At 39.2% G+C, this 23,136-nt stretch overlaps 1 protein-coding gene across 3 annotated transcripts in view; it reads left to right on the top strand.

Annotated features, from left to right (window-relative positions):
- FRY (FRY microtubule binding protein) overlaps positions 1 to 23,136 on the top strand; it is a 495,577-nt gene that overhangs the window by 210,001 nt on the left and 262,440 nt on the right. The window lies entirely within an intron of this gene.

The following is a 23,136-nucleotide window of genomic DNA, read 5'->3' as shown; positions in this document are numbered from 1 at the left end:
AGAAAAAGTTACCACTGTACACAGCCTATTAGGTGTGTGTTTGTTTCTTTGTTTTTATTTATTTATTTTCTCTTTTGTTGCCCTTGTTGTTTTTCTTTAATTGTTGTTGTAGTTGTTGTTGTTGATGTTGTCATTGTTAGGACAGAGAGAAATGGAGAGAGGAGGGGAAGACAGAGAGATGAAGAGAAAGACAGACACCTGCAGACCTGCTTCACCACCTGTGAAGTGATTACCCTGCAGGTGGGGAGCTGGGGGCTCGAACCGGGATCCTTATGCTGGTCCTTGCACTTTGCACCACGTGTGCTTAACCCGCTGAGCTACTGCCTACCTCCCTGTTTCTTTGTTTTACAGTATAGTGACTGTGTCTGATTCCATTCATTAGAACAGTGTTGTCTAGCATTGTCCAGAGTGCTAGCATTCTTGATTTGGAAATGAGCATTTCCTTCTGCACAGTGAAACAATATTTGTGGAAACTGCTGATATTCTGGATGTTTTGTAACATAGGAGCCACCATACAGACCAAAGATCCAAGGTCTTGGTTGATCTGTTTCAGATAAGCTATGTTTAAATAAAGAAAAAGCATAAGGATGAAAGATGCTATTAAAAATATCTCTCTAGAGCATTGTTTGGTATGTCACCTCAGTTACCTTTGCTAAATGCCTACAGTTAAGCAGAAAGCTCTGTGAAAGCTTTAAAGACCTTGAAACTTGTTCTAGGTAACGAGCTTACCTGTGACCTGAACAAATTATAAGAAGTTAGCTTGGGGCCTGAGAGGTAGCACAGCTGATTAAGCATACATGGCACGAAGCACAAGGACCAGTGTCAAGATCCCTGTTCGAACCTCAGGTTCCCCGTCTGTGGGGTGGGGCACTTAGCAGGTGTCTATCTTTTTCTCCCCCTCTGTCTTCTCTTCCTCTTTTAATTTCTCTCTGTCCAGTCCAGCAACGACAGCAACAACAACAACACAATAACAGCAACAACAACAATGATAAACAACAAGGGCAACAAAAGGGGAAAAATGGCCTCCCGGAGCAGTGAATCCGTATTGTAGTCACCAAGCTTGAGCAGTAACCCTTGAGGCGAAAAAAAAAAGAAAAAAATTGGCTTAAAGTTTTCAAATTAGGACACTACTTAGAAGACAAGTGGCAGTATTTCTTTAAATATGAATGCTTTTGGGCTGGATGGTGATGTGTCCAGCTGAGTGCACGTGACAGTATGCAAGGAACCCATCTGGGGTGGGGGGTAGCTTAACAAGTGGTGAAACAGTACTGCAGGTGTCTTCCTCTCTCCCATTCTCCTCTGTCCTATCAAAGAAAAGAGAAAAGAAAAGGGGAAAATGACTGTAGTGGATTAGTAGTGGATCTGCCCTGGGAGCACCAAGTTCCAGTGATAACCCTGGTGGCTATAAATATAATAGGCTTTGGTTTTTAACTTTTACTTTTTGAAAGTTGTGTTGTTGTTGTTTGGTTTGGTTTATAGTTTTCCCCAGAGAGGAGATTTCGCAATTGAATAGCACTGTGACTTTAGCTGCAGTATTGCTTCTACTATTCCAGCACTCCAAAATTAATCTACTTTTCTCATAAGAATTTTGGCTTCCTTAGGGAGTTTTGAGAGAAAACAGTCCAGCTTTGGGCTGCACACTGGATGTTTTGTTTCACTTCCCTCATGATTTGATGGTGGCCCAGAGGCCTATTCTCATCTCTTCTTCCAGGTTGGGAAGGCAAGACAACCTGATTCTATCATACTTTACTGAATGCAATTGCAAAAAATAAGACAACAGGAGACAGTTTGGTCTTGCCTTCTGATTTTGTGTTCCACTTACTAGTAAACCTCCAGCCCTTATCATTATGGGAAAGCTAGTTCTAGTCAATGCCAATTGATATACCAGTTTAGAAAGCATTTGAAAACCTGCCATTTTCCACTTTAAAGAGCTATTTTTTAAACTAACAATACAAAATTCTTGAACTTTAAGAAAGGTCAAAATTACGAATAAGAATGAATTTTAATACTTTGTATTAAGTATCCCCAAATTCATCATACCTCAGCGTCTCTTCTTTCTCTTTTTAACCATTTTCTTAGTCATTTTGATGCTTATCTGTTGGTCTGCTTCTAAATTCTGCTTCTAAGACCCCTACAGTTGCATTGCTTGTGGTCTATTTACATAATCATTGTTTAGTTCGCACTGGTTTAATCACCACTGGTTCATGCACTTTTTCCTTCTCCCCACCCCCTATCCTACGTACTTCCTCTTCCTGACACTTACGCCTCAGGAGATATATATAGGACTGGATTGTGATTAGAGCTAGCTAGCTTGCACTGCATTCCTCATCAATAAAGACTGAACTGTGTCCCACTCAGCCATGAGTCCCTGGTCGTCTCTCTCTTGCCCGAGAAGCTAGCCCGGCACTTATCATTATTCTTTATTGAGGAAGCAGAGGCGTTCAGATCCAAATTACTGTCTTTTGTAATTATTAACTCCTTTAATAAAATTAAGGCAAAAGAAATGCACATTCAAAATAATTGAATGAGTAGAATCACAAAGATCAATAATTTTCATTTCTAAGCCCTGAATCTCTCTTTCAATCATAGTACATATTTGGTGTTCATAGAGATAGTTTTGTGGTCAGTGCATAAAACTACTTTTTTTTTTTAACCATTTAGTAACTTGTAGTGTGCTTTTGCTATTTGCAATATAATCACTTCATTTACAATGATTTAAAGAGGTGAAGTCTGAAGATGGGTGTCTCCAAGTCTGTTTATAAGGCAAACGCTAGAAGAAGAAGTGCAAACCCAGACCATGAAATTCTTAGACATGTCACTGCATGATAAAAAAAAAAAAAAAATAGCCACCTCAGTTCCAAACATCTTTGCTGTCTTTAGGAGTCAGGAAGAAAGAAGGCCCAGGTGAGGTGTATTTGTTTTTCTTTTCTCTTTTCCTTCCTCCCTCCCTCCCTTCCTTCCTCCCTCTCTCTCTCCCTCTCTCTCTCTTTCTCTCCCTATCTCTGTCCCCCCCTCTCTCTGTCTCCCTCTCTCTTTTTTTTGTAGCAAAAAGAAGTAAAATTTTCCCAAGATCCAAGCAGACTCCTTCTCGCATTCATTTCCTTGCTTGGAATTGGGCCATGTGCCAACTCCTGGCAAAGTAGAATGGAATGACCTTGTTGGCTTAGAGGAATAATGATTCATACCCTAGTACTGGGCTGCATCCATCTCTGTGAAACAACTGACTACTGCCTGCTACCTGAACAAATCAGTGGTTCTTTAAGCAAGAGAGAAGGGTAAGCAACTAGTAGTAACCACCATAATATAAACTGAATAATGGTAGGTAACTATTAAGATAATTCACCATCACACAGAACTCTGGTGGTGGGGACACTATGGAATTATGCCCCTATTATCTTATAATTTTGTGGCTCAATATAAGTCTAATAATAATAATAATAATAATATAGCTCCCATCCCTTTTCAATGAAAAAAAGAAAAAAACAAACAGTGGAGGTAGCATGGAAGAAGTAAAGTCCAGGTGTTTTACCAGTTACTTCTTTGTGTTGAAGGACTCTTAGTGGTATAGCTTTATATATTTCCTAAAGGAATGACCTGCATTTCTCTGAAAGCCAGCTACCTAGTCGTTACATTTATATGCCCAATAAAAGGAACTGAAATACAAAAAATCACCATCTGTTATTACATAGCATTGCATTAAATAACATAATGGTTATATATATGTATATGTCCTTATAAAGTATAAAGTACTTTATTAAATAATTTATCAATACATACAGCATTTCCTTCACTATGACCCCATCTTACAAATGCCATTTCTTAGCAGTGGAGCCAGGATTCTAGACCTAGACTAGATAAGCACTAAACTATGCTACCTCTCTTCATTATTTGACAGATAAAGATATTGATTAACGGTAGATAAAATTGATGAACCTTAGATGAGAAAACACATAGTTTAGCATATGTTCCCTAGTAGGTTACTATAGTGGTATTGGCAAAATGCAGTAGCAAAGAATTTTGAGAAAACTGAAAATTTAATTTTTTTTAAGATTTTAAAAAAATATTTATTTCCTTTTTTTTTTAAATTTTTTAAAAAATTTTTTTTTTTATTCCCTTTTGTTGCCCTTAGTTTTATTGTTGGATAGGACAGAGAGAAATGGAGAGAGGAGGGGAAGACAGAGAGGAGGAGAGAAAGATAGACACCTGCAGACCTGCTTCACCGCCTGTGAAGCGACTCCCCTGCAGGTGGGGAGCCGGGGTTCGAACCGAGATCCTTATGCCGGTCCTTGTGCTTTGCGCCACCTGCGCTTAACCCGCTGCGCTACAGCCCGACTCCCTATTTCCTTTTTGTTGCCCTTGTTTTTATTGTTGTTATAGTTATTATCATTGTTGTTATTGATATCGTCATTGTTGGATAGGACAGAGAGAAATGGAGAGAGGAGGGGAAGACAGAGAGGGGGAGAGAAAGATAAGACACCTGTAGACCTGCTTCACTGCCTCACCTGCAGGTGGGGAGCTGGGGGCTCAAACTGGGATCCTCACGCTGGTCCTTGTACTTTGTGCCATGTGCGCCTAACCCACTGAGCTACCACCTGGTTCCCCAAATAAATTTTTTTATCTCCTATAGTGGTTATTGTTGAGGGGTGGAGGAGGAGACACAAAGCTGTGGTGATGACTGTGGAATTATACTTCTGGAATCCTATTTTACAAACCATTATTAAAATCACTAAGGAGGGTGGGCAGGGCCGATAGCATAATGGTTTTGCAAAGAGACTCTTATACCTGTGGCTTCAAAGTCCTAGGCTCAAACCCCCCACCACCATAAACCAGATCTAAACAGTGCTATGGTAAAATTAATCAATCAATAAAAATCACTACTGTAACAAAAAAAAAATCTTTATCTCCTTGCTTTCATTTCAGAAAAAGGTGACTTTCTGATGTTATCTTCTGTATGCCATTCAATAAAAAATTGCATCTATTTTTGTTGTTTTTTTGAAAGCAAATTATAAGAAAGACTATTATAAGAAAGACTATTACTAGATCAGAACCAAGATCCCTTTATAATGATGCCCAGTTCTCAGCTGAAAGAGAGAAATGAATGGAATATTCTAGGATTATTGAAACCTATCGTTAGGTTAGAATTTTGCAATGCAGGGGCCAGATGGTAGTGCATCTAGTTGAGTGTACATGTTACAATGCCCAAGGACCCAGGTTCAAGCCCCTGGCCCCCAGGGTGGGAGCTTTGGGAGTGAGTGGTTAAGCAGTGTTGCAAGTTTCTCTCTGTCTCTGTCTCTCTGTCTCTCTCTCTGTCTCTCTCTCTCTCTTTCTCTTAACCAGAGCACTGCTCAGCTCTGGCTAATGGTGGTGCAGGGGATTGAACCTTGGACTTTGGATCCTCAGGCACATGCAAGTCTCTTTGCATAACAATTATGCTATCTACCTCCACCCTGCCCTCTCTCTCCCTCTCTGTCACTCCCTTCCCTCTTGATTTCTGCTCTCTATCCAATAAATAAAGATAATAAAAACATTAAAATAAAAGAATTCTGCAATGCAGTATTTTTTTTAGTTGAATGCTATCCTATATTGGTATATTAAATTTTAAAATTCCCTTTAGGTAACATAAAATTACATTTTATGCCATAATGTGGCATAAAATATTTTCTTGTTTTCTGGGAGTTGGGCCGTAGCACAGTGGGTTAAGCGCAGGTGGTGCAAAGCTCAAGGACCAGCAGCATAAGGAACCTGATTCAAGCCCCCGGCTCCTCACCTGCAGGGGAGTCACTTCACAAGCAAGTGGTGAAGCAGGTCTGCAGGTGTCTTTCTTTCTCTGCCCCTGTCTGTCTTCCCCATCTCTCTCCATTTCTCTCTGTCCTATTCAACAATGATGACATCAATAACAACAACAATAATAACTACAACAATAAAACAAGGAGAACAAAAGGGAATAAATAAATAAATATTTAAAAAATATTTTCTTGTTTTCAGACATTTCTACTTATGTGAAATTAGAGAGGTTTAGATTTTAATCTTGGAGCCAGGCAGTGGCATACCTGCCTGGGCGCATACATTACAATGTTCAAGGACCTGGATTCAAGCCCCATGTCCCAACCTACAGGGGGAAGGTTTTACAAGTAGTGATACAGTGCTGCAGGTGTCTCTTCCTCTTCATCTCCCCCTTCCCTTTCAATTTCTTTCTGTCTCTATCCAAAATAAATGAATAGGCAAATTTTCATTCAAGTGTACCAGTTAATTTGAAATTAATTTTATCATTGATTTACCTTATATATTGGTGAACCTTCCAAGCTAGGTCTTGCAATAGTCTAATAAGGAGAACAGTTAGTATTTACGAAGGACTACTAAATTTCAGCCATGTTAAATGCTACCTCCTTTAAGATTCATTAAATCCTGTTGATAAAAATTGTATTTTATGGGGGTCAGGCGGTGGCGCAGTGGGTTAAGCGCATGTGACGCTAAGCGCAGGGACCGGCGTAAGGATACCGGTTCGAGCCCCCGGCTCCACACCTGCAGGGGAGTCGCTTCACAGGCGGTGAAGCAGGTCTGCAGGTGTCTATCTTTCTCTCCCCTTCTCTGTCTTCCCCTCCTCTCTCCATTTCTCTCTGTCCTATCCAACAACGAATTGCATCAACAAGGGCAATAATAATAATCACAATGAAGCTACAACAAGGGCAACAAAAGGGGGAAAAAAATGGCCTCCAGGAGCCGTGGATTCATGGTGCAGGCACCGAGCCCAGCAATAACCCTGGAGGAGGAAAAAAATAAATAAATAAAATAAAATAAAATAAAAAATTGTATTTTATAGGTGGGCAGCCTAAAATAAATAAGTAAGGGGCTGGGCTGTGGTACACCTGGTTAAGCACACACATTACCATGCACAAGGACCTGAGTTCGAGCCCTGGCTCCCCACCTGCAGGGGGACACTTCATGAGTGGTGAAGCAGATACTACAGGTGTCTCTCTGTCTCTCCCCTCTTTACATCCCTCTCCCCTCTATTTCTCTCTTTCCTATCAAATAAAGGGGGGAATGGTCACTGGGAGTAGTGGATTCCTAATGCAAATACAGAGCCCCAGCAATAACCCTGGAGGCAATAAATAAATAGACATACAAATAAATAGAAAGAAAGAAAGAAAGAAAGAAAGAAAGAAAGAAAGAAAGAAAGAAAACAAAGTAAATAAGTCTTCCTTAATGGAAGAATATCAGTAAATACAGTTACCCAGATTTGAATTTGCTTCTGTCCCCTGAGTCTGTTCTTTTAGCTGGCTCTGCAGGAGCCATTCTCAAACCCTCCCCCTTGCTTTATATCCTGCCAGAATATCTGGAAGACCCTGGTCACTCATCTTCTCAGCCTTCAGTGTAAACTCATAATTGCAATTTAGTTGTTAGGAAAACTTTTGGAGTGTATTTTCTTCCTGAAAATAGGAGAAATGCATATTTTACTAATCTGATTGATCTATTACTATTTGGCTTTTGGACACCATGTGTGTAGAGCTCAGGACCAGAAAAAAAAAAAAATGATTCTAATACTCTGAGATGACTTTAAGATGAACATGAACCAAGTTCTTACTCTTAAAGAGATTGTTCAATGAAAGAGGCTTCTTGAAGCAATAATTACAATAAAATAGGACCAATAATCAGCTACATGAAAGATCAATTGTGTACAAAAGTAAGGGTGACTATTATTTATACACACATATCCCTCACTGCTCTGCAAGGCTAGATTTTTTCCCTATTATATCCTTGTACTTTTAAGTGTCAACTCTAAGGATAAATCTTTTGTCACTGACTTGGGAAAACTATGATTTCATCTCTCTCCTTCAGATCTCTTATTGCAAACAGCTTCCTCACCATAAATGCTAAAGTTCACTATCAGTCAGTTGCAGGCAAGAAATTGGAATCTTTATGGCCCTTCTTGGTAGTTTACTCAAAGAATTGCTAAAACTTATCATGTTTTCCTTTTTCATCACTATCACCTCTGCCAACAGCTGGTTCCAGGTCTTCATCCTCTCCTATCTGGAACATTTAGTACTCCCCCCTTGCTGGCATTTCAGTTGCTGCTGCCTTTCTGGGACATTCTGGTCCACTTCACAACTCTGAGCTTTGTAATTTGTGGGCAAACGGTGTTTCCATATGCAGACATATACTTTTGATGTCAGTGGTTACTAGCTCACTGGATAGTAAAATGTCACTATGAACTGAAAATCATTATTAAATTAAATTTTTTGACTTCATATATCTAGCTCTTTTGTATTTCAGGTTTATGTTTTCTCTGAACTGTAAAAATGGACTCTTTTCCTGAACCACACTCTGATATCAGGGTAGCATGGGGGGTATTATTGCAGAATTAGAAAGACACTTTAAAGTTAGATGACTAACATGCTACAATGTATTTTTTTAATCTTGTGAAATGTAAACAGCCTGGATTCGACAAGCATATTGCAGAAATTGGGAAAAATTTACCTAGTTTAAGTAAAAGACCAAATTCTAAATATAATTAACTGAAAAACATACAAGATTAATTCACACAAATGATCTAATTACCCTTGAAGTGTACACACTCCAGTACTGGAAGACCCACTCAACAATTCTCAAGTGTCCCTTCTACACAAAGTAGCAGCCTTCAAACTAACCCAATGAGCTCACTAAATATATTGTTCTGTCAAAACAAGGCCCTTGTTTAAGGGAGTAACTAAGAGACTGTCACTTCTTGGGCCAGGAGAGTAAAAGTACTCTTTAGACTCTAGGAAGAGGATAGAGATAACATATCATTCCTAGGACATCCATCCCATGTCAGTTTTCATCTGATATTGGCTATTTTACATTCAGTAATGATTACTCAACTGGTGTATTCAGCTATGTGTTTTTGTGAAGCTTCTGCTATTGACTCAACCAAGAGAGAGGGGGCTAGACTATTATTTAGGAATAGTGACAAGTGAAAGCCAAAGATCTGTCTACCCATGCTTTATGGTGCCGAGGCTAGCAAAGTCATGTGACCTCAGAGCTTGAGTCCAAGTCTTTGTCATGTCACTAAAAGTGTTTCTAAATACTTTTAAAAGTTAGACATCAGTAGAGTCACCAGAATCATTATCCTACGTGGCTTATTTGCCTGTATTTTGTCTTGCTGAAAACAGAAGTGAATCACACTTTTCCCTGAGTTCTGCTCCAGAGGAAAATGATGCAACACTATCATGTGGTGCATAGAAGAAAGGGCCATTATGCTAGCCCAGTGCATGGTGTTCCTGTGTAAGCCAGGGTTCAATCCTCCTATTGGGAAGCACACAGATCTGTAGATGTAGAGTCTGCTCTATGTGGCGAAGTCATGATGATTTTTCATCCTCCTCTCTCCTCTCTCTCTTTTATGATTCTGTCCCTTTTTGACATCTAGATTCATTCATTTGGGTTGCAATGCAAAATATAGGAATTTTTTAATCTAAGCTTCTTTGATTGACTTTTGACAGACTATATAGTTTTACCATATGTGTCAGGGTAGCTCTGATCATGTGATTTACCTCAGCCACTTTCCTTGCTACTGACCTTGAGCAAGTTTATTCAATTCTGAGTCCATAAAATATTAATAGATGTCATATATATATATATCTTTATAAATGAATTAGATGATGCATGTGTGAATATATCTCTCCATAGAGCCATAACAGCTAAGTCAGTTTTTATGAAGTGTCTACTATTAAACTATTATTAATTCACCCAATTAACACTTGTCAGAATCCCAAGAATTGATGCTTTATGACATATGCTCATTGCATAGACAGTGTGATCTGGAGCTGAAAAGTTTTGGAGTCCCCTTGTGACTTCCTCTTCTTGGCTTGATGATCTGATCTTTGTCACTCCCTGGAGTAGACATTTTGGTAGAGAGTTGCTTCTGTGACTTTAGGAAATAGGTCATCTGAGATGTGAAAGGTGAAATGCTTTTCTTTCAAACTGAGATTTGTGTAGCATGACTGCTGATATGGGCCCATGACTCTAGTGGTTTTGTCTGAGCTTGATAGTTAACATGGAGGTGGACTAAAAATATTGTCTGGGAAGATGCTATCAGAGTTGACAATAGAACTAGAAAGCTGAATAAGGACAGAGAGTAGCTCCTAAACTTAAAGAAAAATGTATAAATGCAGTTAACTTTTATCCTATCAACCTGACCCAGGACCCATGTAGCACAGGAGCTCGTATAACCTCTGAGTCCCTGTCAGTATGAGCTCTCAGTCCATGGTCAAAGCTGGGAACATTCTAGGTTGCACTCATTTCAGGCCCGGTCTTCCTTGAGTAGCAGGATAGTCTGGAAGTCTCCCAGCCTTTCTTTAGAAAGTGTAGCAGTTCCTACTGTTGCTACTTTATAGTGAGGGCAAGATCCTGGAAAGGCACCACAAACGGGCTTATGATGACATTCTTGATGGACACGACCAGTCGTTCACCTCTTTTCTCCATGTGAACAAGTTAAATTGCACCTTTCTGGGGGCAGGAAGAAGGTAGGGTGTCTGCCTGCCATGTGCACAGAACAGGTTCATGTCCTGGAACCACATGGGAGTGTCATGGCACTGGGAGTATCTCTAGTGCTGTGGTTTCTGTCTCTCACTCTGTGTGTCTCTATCTAAATGAAAACGTGATCTGAGAGCAGTGAAATCATGTATGTGCAACAGTCTGGCTAGTCAAAAATAACAGTATCATGTGTTCATATTAAATTATCCCAATATCTGTCTAAATATCATTTAAGTTATAAGGATTTTAATAGAGCATTACTTTTGAACTTTACAGCCACTGGTGCCAACTTGGAAGTAAACTATTCTCAGTGAAATCTGTCATGGTAATTCAACTCTACACTGATCTTTCCCCCCCATATTTCCTATTTATTTATTTCATAGTTATTGCCAGGTAATCAGCTGAAAGAGGTCTTATTGTGTCTATTATTTCAATTAAATACAAACTATAGATGACTAAGTGTCTTGAATCATGTAGTCATACAAATAAGAACCTAATACAGGCACACATGGTCAGTTGCACTGGGGACACTTGGGGTCTCAGTTCTTCTAAGCTTTCTAACCAATGTTAACATATGGAAGTCTTCCAGGAAAGTGTAGTGTAGTTTTCACAGGAAACCAATGCATCAGTCTCAAAGGGATAATTTCTTAAGAACTAAAACTCCAGCTGATGTCCTGCTTGTGGCTTTTTGTGGTATCTAGAGCCATGCACTGTTGGATCCTGCTATGACAGATAAGTCTGTCACTTGTTTCTACACTCAGGAGGTATGCCTGTGTAAGTTCTCCGAGCAGACCTCCTAATCTTAGGCAACTTGATGAGGATATTTTTTTTTCTTTTTCTCTATGCCAATTCAAAACCCATCCCACTAGCCCATTTGAATCTAATTCTCCCAGTGTCTCTATCCTACTCTTCTAATGAGTATACTTCTTGAGGTTGTATTAACTTCTATGACTGCTAAGACTTGCACTTGACACTAACCACTTCATTATGATTGGTGAAGCCAGAGTGATTTGTTCTAACCCAATAATGCTTCGAGTGTTCAGCTCACAATATACTTATTATAGTAACAATATGCATTACTATGGTACATTGAGGGGACCCAGTAGTGGTGCACCCGGTTGAGTGCACATGGTACTCTGGCATGTTGAATGTCATCACATAAGAAAATGGATCCTGCCTTGGATAGTGTGCTGCTTTGTCATGTCTGCAACCCAGGTTCAAAACAGCCTGACCCCTACAGCATTGAAGGAAAACTTGATGTTCCCACCCTTCCACTCTTTCTCTCCCTCTGAAAAAGTCGACGGCCCTCTGCCACCCATAGGCCACCCATAGGCCACCCATAGGCCACCCATAGGCCACCCATAGGCCACAAATAAATAAAAAGTCTGTGGTTAGGAGCAGAAGAAACAAGGGGCAGCAGTGATGAAATGACCGGCCAGAGTGGATGGCAGCGAATTGAAGAGCTGTCTACTGGGATAAAATGAAGTCCGCCAAAATCTCCAAAACACATTGACCAGTTTAAATTTCTGCTGAAATGTTGAGCACATCTGTGCCCTCCCAGCACTTAAATTAATCTTGGGTTTGCGAAAACTTGTATACTGAAAATTATGAGTCAACTATTCAAGGAAATAGAAAAAGACACAAAGGAGTAGAAAGATATTCCCTGTTTGTGGATTGGAATAATTAGCATCATTAAAATGAATGTACTACCCAGAGCCAAAAACAAATTTAATGCAATCCCCATCAAGATCCCAACCACATTTTTTAGGAAAATAAAACAAAAGCTATGAATGTTTATCTGGAACCAGAAAAGACCTAGAATTGCCAAAACAATCTTTAGAAGAACAGAACTGGAGGCATCATACTTCCAGATCTCAAATTGTATTATAGGGCGATTGTAGTCAAAATTGTTTGGTACTGGAACATAAATAGACACACACTCACCAGTGGAATATAATTGAGAGCCCAGAAGTAATCCCCCACACCTATGGACATCTAATCTTTTTTTTTTTTTTTTTCTTTTTTGGACATCTAATCTTTGACAAAGGTTCCCAGACTATTAAATGGGGAAAGCAGAGTTTCTTCAAGAAATGGTGTTGGAAAAAATGGGTTGAAACACGCAGAAGAATGAAACCGAACCACTGTATTTCACCAAACACAAAGTAGATTCCAAGTATATCAGGACTTGGATGTTAGGCTGGAAACTATCAGATACTTAGAGGAAAATATTGCAGAACTCTTTCCCCCACTTTTGTTGCCATTGTTGTTGTAGCCTTGTTGTGGTTATTATTGCTATTGTTGATATCGTTCGTTGTTGGATAAGACAAAGAGAAATGGAGAGAGGAGGGGGAAGACGGGGAGAAAAAGAGAGACACCTACAGACCTGCTTCACCGCCTGTGAAGAGACTCCCCTGCAGGTGGGAAGCCAGGGGCTAGAACAGGGATCCTTACTCCAGCACTTAACCCACTGTGCTACCGCCTGACCCCCGGCAGAACTCCTTTCCGTCTAAATTTTAAAGACATCATCAGTGAAATTAATCTGATTACAAAGAAGACTAAGGCAAGAATAAACCAATGGGACTACATCAAATTAAAAATCTTCTGCACATCAAAAGGAGCCACTACCCAAATCAAGAGACCCCCTCACAGAATAAAAGAAGATACATCAGATAAGAAGCTAATAACCAAAGTATATAAAGAGCTTGCCAAAAATCAACAACAAGAAAACAAATGACCCTATCCAAAAATGGGGAGAGTATATGAACAGAATATTCACCACAGAAGAGATCCAAAAGACCATGAAACATATGAAAAAAATGTTCCAAGTCTTTGATTGTCAGAGAAATGCAAATAAAGACAATAATGAGATACCACTTCAATCCTGTGAGAATGTCATACATCAGAAAAGGTAACAGCAGCAAATGCTGGAGAGGTAGTGGTGACAAAGGAACCCTCCTGCACTGCTGGAGGAATGTCAATTGGTCTAACCTCTGTGGAGAGCAGTCTGGAGAACTCTCAAAAGCCTAGAAATGGACCTACTCTATGACCCTGCAATTCTTTTCCTGGGGATATATCCTAAGGAACCAAATACACCCATCCAAAAAGATCTGTGTATACCTGTGCTCATAGCCAGCACAATTTGTAATAGCCAAAACCTGGAAGCAAACCATGTGTTCAACAACAGTACATATACAGTATAAACACAACAGTATATACACAGTATATACACAGTGGGACAGTATATACACAATGGAATACTATTCAGATATTAAAAATGGTGATTTCACCATTTTGAGCCCATCTTGGATGGAGCTTGAAGAAATCATGTTAAGTGAGGTCAGAAACAGAAAGATGAATATGAGATGATCTCACTCACAGATAGAAGTTGAAAAACAAGATCAGAAGAGAAAACACTAAGCAGAACTTGGACAAGAGTTGGTGTATTGCTCCAAAACAAAAGACTCTGGGGTGGGTGGTGGGGGAGGGTTCAGATCCTGGAACATGATGGCAAAGGACCTAGTGGGAGTTGTATTGTTATGTGGGAAACTGAGAAATGTTATGCATGTACAAACTATTGTATTTACTGTCAACTATGAAATATTAATCCCCTAATAAAGAAATTTTAAAAATTGTGCATGCCATGAAAAGGACTCTCCTGTGGAGTCAGGTACAGAGAAATAAAGATGTACCTGTCTTAACAGTCTTCTTTAGAAATTCATGATTTTCACACAGTTTTATAGTCTTCCCTCACCCCATATGTACATAGTCCAAAAATTGTAATATTTAAGCCAATCAACAGATAATTGAAAACTCACTGTGTACAAAACATTATGGTAAGAAGTCAGAGTGAATTTTTTTTTTAATATTAGTGATTTAATAATGATAGACAAGATTGTGGGATAAAGAGGCTACAATTTCATACAGTTCTCACCACTGAAGTTCTGCATCCCATGCTCTTCGTTGGAAGATTCCCAATTCTTTATTCCTCTGGAGTATGGACCAAAGATCTTTATGGGGTGCAGAAGGTGGAAAGTCTGACTTCTATCATTGCTTCTCCACTGGACATGGGCATTGGCAGGCCAATCCATAACCCCCACCCTCTTTCTATCTTTTCCTAGTGGGGTAGGACTCTGGGGAGGTGGGTTCCCAGGACACATTAGTGAGGCTGTCTGCCCAGGGAAGGCAGGTTGGCATCATGGTAGCATCTGCAACTTGGTGGCTGAAAAACATTAAGATACAAAGCAGAACTAACTGTTCAATAATTAGGAACCTAAAGGCAAGAATATAGTAGATTTGGGGTCTTCATGTTGGAAGAAGCTAGGAAGTGTATTTTAGTTATATTCCAAGGGGGTCATGGCTTTACTAGTTTTTGCCTGAGCCCAACAGCTAGTATGCAGGTGGGATAAAAGTATTGTCTGGGAAGATGGTGTCAGAGTTGGGAATAGGACTAGAACGCTGGATTTGAGCAGAGAGTAGCTCCCAAATATGGGGAAAGTATGTAAATATTGTTAACTGTAAACCCCATCGATCTGACTTAGGGCCCATGTCTTATCATATCTAGTACAGGAGCCTGTGTAACCTCTGCATTCCTGTCAGTCAGAGCCCACATTCTATGGTCATGACTAGGAACATTCTAGACTGCACTCATTTCAGGGCCAGTCTTCCATGAGCATCAGAGTATGTTGACCCAGCCTCCCTTTGGAGCGTGGGACAATTTCCACCATTGTTGTTGTGCATTGAGGGCAAGGTCCTGTAGAGGTCCACTAGAGGGTTTATGGTCTTGTTTGTGATGGAGATGGTCAGTGATGGTGGAGAGAGGGGTCTGCTAGAGGTCTAGGCCCATCATGTCTATGTGGAATCCCAGGATTCCCTGACTAGAGCCTCAGATGATGGGGTAAACATGGTAGTGAGCAAATGGGTCATCATTAAAGTTGTCCAGTCTCTTGGCCTTATTCAGCTTTTGTAGTCCTTACTTAATCAGACAAGTTTAGATTTACAGTGATTGAGGGAAGTGGAATAGGAAGTTGATGAGTAGGGTATCTTGGTCTAAGTAAACATGTTTGATTAAATATTTTATGGTGTCCTTTTACGGTTTTTCTATTTTCTTGTTGCACTTACTGAGTGAATTGTTTTAACCCAAAGAGTAAGAAAAGCTAGAAATCAATGCAGTGTGTGGTGAGAATATTGATGGCAGTACAGGAGCCACTGGGAATTATTGTGTAATCAGTTGTAAAGTGAATAATATTGTAGGCAGTGTTAAAGATTCCCTCTATGAGAGAATAGAAAATAAATAGATAAAAACACACAAAAACGAACCAGAGAAATAAACAAACAAAAAAGACAAAGTCAGTGAAGCTCTATGGATGGTGAAGCAGTGCTTTAATCTCTTTTTCTTGCTCGCTGATTAAAAAATTGTACCAGATCAATAGACGGCTAAGCAATAGAAACCATTTTTCACATATGTATGTGTGAAGTCCTGGGTTGGAGATTCTCAGAACCCTTAAAAAACTATCTTTTAGTCAGTTGTGTGTTTATTTGGGTGCCATGTAGAAGCATTTAGTATTTGAGAGCTCTTTTATGGTATTTTTGTCCCTCCCCCACCCCCGAATCCACTGTTTCTGGTGGCCATTTTTTTCCCATTGTTGTTTTTTTTTTAATTTATTTTTTATTTAAGAAAGGAGACATTAACAAAACCATAGGATAGGAGGGGTACAACTCCACACAATTCCCGCCACCCAGTCTCCATATCCTATCCCCTCCCCTGATAGCTTTCCCGTTCTCTATCCTTCTGGGAGTATGGACCCAGGATCATTGTGGGTTGCAGAAGGTGGAAGGTCTGGCTTCTGTATTGCTTCCCCGCTGAACATGGACGTTGACTAGTCGATCCACACTCCCAGTCTGCCTCTCTCTTTCCCTAGTAGGGTGGGTCTCTGGGGAAGTAGAGCTCCAGGGCAGATTGGTGGGGTCTTCAGTCCAGGGAAGCCTGGCCGGCATCCTGATGGCATCTGGAACCTGGTGGCTGAAAAGAGAGTTAACATACGAAGCCAAACAAATGGTTGAGCAATCATGGACCCAAAGCTTGGAATAGTGGAGAGGAAGTGTTGGGGGGAAGGGGGGGAGAAGTGCTGCAAACTCTAGTGTACTTCTGCTTTCAGGTATATATTTTGCACTAGTTTATGGATACGTGTGAACATATGCTCTCTCTCACAGAACCTGGAGTATATCTAGGTTTTGGGACTTTGTTAGAAAGTGAACCACCTGAGATGGAACTAGAGAATACTATGAAAGGAAAGGTCTCACCTGAGTAATGAAGCTGAAGGGTTGTCATTCCACACCTGAAGTCTCCAGACACAATCTGAGCTGAAGCATGTTGAGGTGGCAATCGTTGAGTTGATTACCATTGTTCTTTTTGGATAAGAGAGAAATTGAGAGAGGAAGGTAAGATAAAGAGGGGGTGAGAAAGAGACACCTACAGATCTGCTTCATGGCTTGCAAAGTGATCCCCCTGCAAAAGCTGGAGCCTTAAACCAGGATCCTTGTGTTGGTCGTTGTACTTCTTTCTATGTGCATTTAACCTGATTTGTTGCAGCCTGGCCCCCAGTATTTTTGTTTTCAATGTGTATGAGATGATCTGGTATAGCAGGAAGAGTACAAGTCTAGGAACCAGAAAATCTGTATATAAATCCATTCTCCTGGTGTCTATTTGGTATATGATCTTGGAAAAATTTATTTAACTAAGAAAATAGTAAGGATAAAAGTAACTGCTTCTTGTTCTCACCCAACGTGATATCTTGTGACTAGATTAATAGATGTTTGCTTGAGTCAATAAATCAACACTTCATCACTTATTTGTGCATGTGTATAATTACAGGTACTTACTAATTCGTGAATGTGCTGTACTGTCTCCTTTTCTTAATGGCTTCCATGTTTATTCACAAAATATATTTTACTCACAAAATATATTTTATTCACAAAATATATTTCCCAGTGTCTAAGTTTTATAAAGCAGTATTTTTTTCTAGAGAACAGCTAGTTTAGAGAGTGTTGGCTAGAAGAATAGAAATATAACTCAAGACAAATATACTATTTTAAGTTTTCTAGTAGGTTCATTAAACTGAGCTTAAAAACATCAGAAACTATTTTTGATAAGGTGTTATGCCTAATCCATTGTACTTAGAGTATTATCATTTAGACAACATCAACATAAGAATTATAGAAGCCAGACCTTCTACCTTCTGCAACCCTCAATGACCCTGGGTCCATGCTCCCAGAGAGATAGAGAATGGGAAAGCTATCAGGGGAGGGGGTGGGATACGGAGATTGGGTGGTGGGAATTGTGTGGAGTTGTACCCCTCCTACCCTATGGTTTTGTTAATTAATCCTTTCTTAAATAAAAAAAAAATTTAAAAACTACTAGAGAAATATTTTACTTTGGGGGGCTGAGATACAATTATTATTTTTTAGATATTTTGTTTATTTATTCATGAAGAAAATAGGCAGAGAGAGAGAGAGAACCAGATATCACTATGGCACATGTGCTGCCAGGGATTGAACTTGGGACCTCATGCTTGAGAGTCCAGTCCTTTATCCATTGAGCCACCTCCTGGGCCCCCTGAAGTATGATTCTTTTAAAATCAACACCTCTAAATTTGGACAGCATACTAGTAAAAAAATACTTGATGTCTTTTTAAATTTCATAAAATCTACATTAAAAAGGTATTCTCATGTATGCCCATTGTTATGAAGATTGCTTAAAATTTTTCCAATAACTAAATCAAGCATCAGTCATTAAATTTTAATTCAAATCAAATTCAAGTTCAGTAACTCAGTTACACTAGCCACATTTCATGTGCTCACTAATTTTGTGTGACTATAGCACAGATGAAATTTCCTTAAATTGTTTTATGGTTGGTCTCCAGACTTTTGGACAGCAAAGTCACATACACATACATGTACACGTACACATATACAATACAGGTAGTGTACTAAACTTCGATTTCATTTCAGAAGTTGTCTTGTACTATGTTTAGTAGTGACTTCTGACACTCAGCTTACTCTGCTAGATTTTTGAGGTGTTCTTTGATTGAAGCTCTCTAAATTAGCCTAAGGAATATTTAGTTCTAAAACATTCCTGAAAGACTGATGGTTTAGCATACTGTCATCTGCAGATACCAATTTAGATCTCCAACTCTGTGCCTTGCCTGAGGTCTCATAGATCGTTATATAGCAGAGAAGGCCCTTTAAGGTGAACTTAGGAATCCATGATGCTGCAGAGTCCATGTTTTTGATCCAGTAGGGTATGTGCCTTGTCCTGCCTGTGGCCCAGCTTCGACCCCCCCACCCCACCCCGTAACACATGGGAGTGCCATGGCACCAGTGAATGTTCTGGTGTTGAGGGGCCTTTCCCTCTCTTTTCTGTCTCTCTCCATCCCTATCTGAATGAAAATTTCAAACCAGCAGCAGTGAAACTATGTGAGGCCCCAGCTCCACAAAATAGCTTCCTTGGAGAGTGTGCTTACTTTGTCTTGCACACAACCCAAGTTTGAATCTAGCCTCCACTGCATTACAGGAAGCGGTGGTGCTGTGCTGTCTCTCCTTTTCCCTTCTTTTTTATGAGATAGGACACAGAGAGAAATTGAAGTGGTGGAGATAGAGAGGGAGAGAGAAAGAGACACATGCAGCACTGCTTCACTGCTTGTGAAGCTTCCCCCTTGCCGGTGGTGGCAAGTGGGAATCAAACCCAGGACCTTGCGCATGGTATACTGTGTGCTAACCTGGTTTGCAACTGTCTGATCCCCCCTATGGTTTCTTACTGAATGGTCAAGAGGGATCTGAGCTCATTTCTTGACCTCCTGAAGTTAACCATTTCACAAGAATTTACAGGCTTTATGAAAAAATTAAATGTTTTCTGGACCAGTTAAAACTTTGAGTTCAGAAATCTTGGTTTAAATTATGCTTTCTTAGATGTGGATAGTTCTTTACTGTCTTTCTAACTGCACTATATAAACTCCAGTGAGGACAGGCATTTTTTAATTAAATATTTAGATGTTTTGGATGAAAATCCTTCATTAGTTTCCATCCTATACTGTCGATTACAGAGTGTCATCTCAGACACACTCCTTTTTTTTTATTCTGGGCATCCTTTCAGAAATGTCTCTAGAGGTTATTAAGAGGTTCCAAGAGGCATACTTTACACTAATAGCATCTCCCTGTCTTCGTTGTCATTTTCATTAATTGTTTGAATGATTTTTAGAATGTTTGCATTTGGGGCCAGGCAGTGGCACATCCCTTAGAGTGTTCATGTGCAAGGACATGGTTTCAAGTCCCCAACCCTGACTTGTAATGGGGTAAGCTTCACAAGTGGTGGAACAGTGCTGCAAGTGTCTGTCTTTCTTCCTATCTCCCCACCTTAGTTTCTCTCCATCTCTATCAAAAAGTAAAATAAGAAATTAATGTCTGCATATATTGAGTAATCATTTATTACATCTTACCTTTAATTTCCTGTATCCATTTTGTTGCAGTTTGAAAACTAAATAAGCTTGCTTAAATTGTATATAAATAAAAGGTGGACTCAGAGTAAGACTTATTATTAGTCTGTGTGTAAAGTATGATGTATATACACAATCTGGAGCAGGGAAAGGAAACCTCTGGGGCTGTTTTAAGGTAAGAAACAAATTAAGGTTAGCATAAGCAAGCCCTGCTTTTCATTTCTTTAGTTCCTGATTCATCAGTATGATTTGAGTTGTAAGTGTGAGTCTGCCAGCTTGATAGTGCTATTCAACATAGGAACTATTTTAAATGCTTCTACGCATTCTCCTATCTGGGGAGACAGTTTACAAAACACTCAATTGTCATTTATTATTAAATATTCCCCGAGGCTATCAGCAACTTCCAGACCTGACTACACTTCAGACTCATTTATGGAGCCTTTTAAAAAGATAGATTCAGAAAAGGACCTAAGTTGGGGGTGAGAGTGTTTTGCAGATAACCTATCACGGGAAGATGAGAGATTGTACCCATGTGTCAACACCTGTGCTACAACCTATTAACCCCCCCAAGTAAAAAAAGAAAAAGATAGTGGCAGAAAAGAAAAGAAATTTTAGCCTTATTAGAGGTTAAGATGCTATAGGTCCCACTGTCCTTTCTATAGGACTCCCCATTTTAAGTAGATAAATGCAGCCTTGAGTTTATGTCAAGCCCTCTCCCCTACTAAACTAAATGAGTTAAACTGAAGAAACTGGATCATTGCGGTAGTCTTCCAAAATCATGTCATTAAAGGACAGTAGACAAGGAAAAGGATCAGTGAAGGAATAAACTTATAGTTGTAGAGATGGATTTATGTTTAAAGCTTTGATAACTGATAAAAGTCATCAAGAGAGAAATTTTTGGAGACAAGCTACTTACATGATTTTGAACACATGTGAGTTCTTTCACTGCTGTTTAGCCAAGTCTCCCTTCAGATTTCCTGCCCTACGCTGGGTTTAAGTGCAGCTGGTAATTTACAGGAGAAGGATGACACTTGGAGGTTGAAAGTAAACCTCTGCGTAGGTTCAGACAGTCTACCCCTAATGAGCAATGCCCACCTGTTGGTGAAGCACAGTTTTAATGGTGGCTGGCTTCCAAAAGCATCTGGTGCCAAAACAAACCAGTATTTTGCCAGAGGCCTTCCTGGTAAACATTTTCAGGCTGCATTTGTTTTGTTGCATATGTCTTTAGGTAATGACAAGCTTGGCAAATGCTACCTACAACTTAGAAGCCTGTTTGATAGCCATGAATTCCAAGCACAATGTCACATTGTCTTTTGGAGTCTCTGCCCTTATTATAGTTTCCACAGGGAAAAGGCAAGGCTCCAGGTGATGTTTGCTTATGCTTTACTTAATTTGCTTCCCAGCTTAAAGCAAAAGTGGAGGCTCTGTGTCCTGGAAAGATTTGTTAATATAAGTGAGGGATTACATTCTGCACTATATTGTGTCATGGAAAAATGGCGCAGAGATATAATCCCTGTTGGCTCAGACATCTGTTAACTGCCACGTTTCTGTGACAGCATTTTAACAATTGTATTTACTAGGTTTCTAAAAAGAGAGACATTATCACCATGCAAATAAAATGTGCCCATGTTATTACTGAAATATTTTACTAAATGCATCACAAACTGGTTCTAAAAACCTCAGTGAGAAATGTTGGGTTTATACAACCAATAACTGAAAAAAAAAAAATCAGTCTGTTTCCTATTACTTTGGGGTTTTGAATGATTTAGTGTTAAAATGTGATCATTTAATAAATTGAATTTTTCTTCAAGCTGGAGACTATTATTTAGTTGGTGTCTAAATTGTTTCTTATAATATAATAAACTGGTTTGACTATGCATTAAAGTAAGTAAATGAAATCCAGACAGTTATACGCAGTAATTCAATGATTCAATGATGTGATTAAATGATCTTCTAACCCTAATACCAATCAAGAACTAACCAGTTGGTCTATAACCGAAGAAAGGTCCTTTCTAGAGGAATAAGATAAATTAAACACTCAGAAACTTCCTTGAAGCTTCTAAACTCTAAGCTCATGAAGGTAGAAGCACTGAGTTTGAGCTCTGCACTTAAACTGCTTCATTCATGCTACCAGGCCACCAGACCACACAAAAACAGAAAGGAAATTTTATAAGTATTAGATTAACTGTTAAATAAAAAAGCACCAAATTAAAAAAGTCATCATCCAATTAATAATGGAGAATTATTATTGAACTATCCATTTTCTACCCACAATCCATTTTCTTTTAGTAAATTTAGATTACATTAATATAGTTTAAACAGCATGACATTGACTTGGTAGCATCAGGGAACAAACTATCTTTTGAGTGAATTTCTCCCAATTGTGAAGCTTAACTTATAAAGTGTCAAAACATTTCAATTTAAAATATTGTTTTTTATATTGTACTTTACTGTTCTTCATGTGCATCTGTGGTCTAGGATGGTATAATAATTTTAGCATGTCTAAAGAATTTATTTCATTAAAACATATTCATGATTAAAGATTCTATAATATATGGCTACCTTCAGGGCTCTTAAAATGTCAAATTCTGAATGTGTAATGCACAGTGGTACCGCAGGGCATCTTTACTGGAGCTTAGCCTGCCTGAATCACTTTGTTTATTTTGGTAATTTGGGCATTTTTCTCCTTCCTGTGAAATGTTTCAGTTCATCATTTAATTCTCCATACCATGCTGTTTTGTAATTCCAACTTATATTGCTAAAGAAAACCCACAATTACCCTGAGTAAATCCAGAATAGGAAATTACTTGGGTTTCTTGCTCGTCACAGCTGTGCTAGTGAAGAAATAGATTTCCATTGACCCTCACAAAACTCCTCTGTCAGAAATAATGCCCATTGAAAAACCAATTAGCTACACTTTTATTTTATTTTTTAAGTCGCGGCATTTTCTCTTTTTAATCACCTCACTAGCCTAAACCTGTTTTTCTTTTGAAGGTGGAGCACTTTACATTGACCAATATTGGCTCTTCTTAACAAGTCTATGTAGACTGTGACTTTAAAAATAATTTCACTGTATATTAAACCTAGTCAGTTGTCTTTACTAGTTATGCCCACAGCTGTTCCATGTTTCATTTTTCCTGAA

The sequence above is a fragment of the Erinaceus europaeus genome, chromosome 5, assembly GCF_950295315.1.
Source record: "Erinaceus europaeus chromosome 5, mEriEur2.1, whole genome shotgun sequence".
Classification (NCBI taxonomy): domain Eukaryota; kingdom Metazoa; phylum Chordata; class Mammalia; order Eulipotyphla; family Erinaceidae; genus Erinaceus; species Erinaceus europaeus.
Note: the sequence above shows the minus strand (reverse complement) of the source record. Positions and strands in the feature narration are given on the sequence as shown.